Raw genomic sequence first — 1,855 nt, 5'->3', positions numbered from 1 at the left:
AATATCGACGAATTCCAAAAGTTGGAAATTCCGCATTTCTGAATTTCTGAGTTTCTGAATTTTTGAAATTCAAAAGTTCTGAAGTACGTAAATCTTGAATTTCTGGAATTCAGAAATTCAGAAATTCGGAAATTCAGAAGATAAAAAAACAGAAATCTGAAACTCAAAAATTCTGAATTCTGACGTCATCTGAAAATCTCAGAAATTTTCCAAAATCGTACTATTTTCGTTTCATTGTTTTCCATTCCATTCTAAAATCTCTCAAGGGTGTCATGAAAAAGAGGGAAACTACTAGAAGACCCCACGTCTTCTGAATTCTCAACGTCTTCTGGTTTTTAATTCCAGTTAATTCCACATGGAATCCTTCCTCGGGGCCCTTTAGTCATTCTATTTGGTCAAAAACATGGATTTTTGAAATTTTCTGGTCTGAAATTCCGAAATTCTGAATTTCTAAATTTCTGAATTTCCGAATTTCTGAATTTCTTAATTTCTTAATTTCTGGATTTCTGAAATTCCGAAAATCTGAATTTCTGAATTTGTAAATTTGTAAATTTCTGAATTTCTAAATTCGTGAATTTCTGAATTTCTGAATTTCTAAATTTCCAAATTTTCTGAATTTGTGAATTTCTAAATTTCGGAATTTCTGAATTTTTAAATTTCTGAATTTCTAAATTTCTAAATTTCTGAATTTCTGAATTTCTGAATTTCTGAATTTCTGAATTTCTGAATTTCTGAATTTCTGAATTTCTGAATTTCTGAATTTCTGAATTTCTGAATTTCTGAATTTCTGAATTTCTGAATTTCTGAATTTCTGAATTTCTGAATTTCTGAATTTCTGAATTTCTGAATTTCTGAATTTCTGAATTTCTGAATTTCTGAATTTCTGAATTTCTGAATTTCTGAATTTCTGAATTTCTGACTTTCTGAAATTTTGAATTTTTGAATTTTCCTCCTATAATAATTCCCCGTGCATCTGTTTGTCCGGATGTCCAACTTCCCAAATTTCTATTCTCAGGGTCACCAAAAAAAACGCAGGAAAATGCAACTCCTTCACTTTTTTGTTGGTAAGTGATTCTCTTTTTTTTTGTGCTCTATTGGCAACATTTTTCAATTTTCCATTGGGAATTTTAAAAAGGACCAAAATGAAACATTTTTGTTCCTTTTCAAACAAAAAAGTTTTTCGAGAAAAAAAGAATTTATTATCGAAAAGGCCCAGTGGTCATATATGGTGTGACCGTACCCAAGGGACTTGTCTGGGAATTGTTTCCCACTTTTGGTTTTTTGAAAGAAAAATGTAAATATTTTAGGATTTCCAAAGTTGAGAATCGGTTAAAAATCATTGGAAAATTTAAAAAAAATCTGATTTTCTGAATGTCACTCGAAATTGCCCAAATTTGACAAAAATAATCCCAAAATTCACTAAAAAGGGGGTGAACCTGTCTGAAAACGGTCCGAAAATCATAAGAAAAGGGTTTTAAAAACCACTAAACTGACCCGAAAGTTCACTAAAAATGGTGCAAAATCTCAACTAAAGATGCTTTGAATTTCATTATTAAACATCAAAATTTCATCAAAAATAGTCATAATTTCATTTTAAAAATGACCAAAAATCAAAGTTTAAATGGTCCGAAAATTCGTTAAAAATGATCGAAAAACCTGAAATCTCTGAATGAAAATGTCCGAAAAAATTGGTCCAAAATTTTGAAAAACAAGCTAGAGATTTTTGAAGCCCACTCGAACCGTCAACTTTGAGCTCAATTATCTCGATTCATGTGAAAGGTATCAAAAATGTGTCAACTGATAAAATGCTTGTCATATTATTATCAACATTTTATCAATTGACAAAATTTTGATA

Source organism: Caenorhabditis briggsae (assembly GCF_000004555.2).
Source record: "Caenorhabditis briggsae complete genome, chrI, whole genome shotgun sequence".
NCBI classification, from domain to species: Eukaryota; Metazoa; Nematoda; class Chromadorea; order Rhabditida; family Rhabditidae; genus Caenorhabditis; species Caenorhabditis briggsae.
This window is presented reverse-complemented; position numbering follows the sequence as displayed.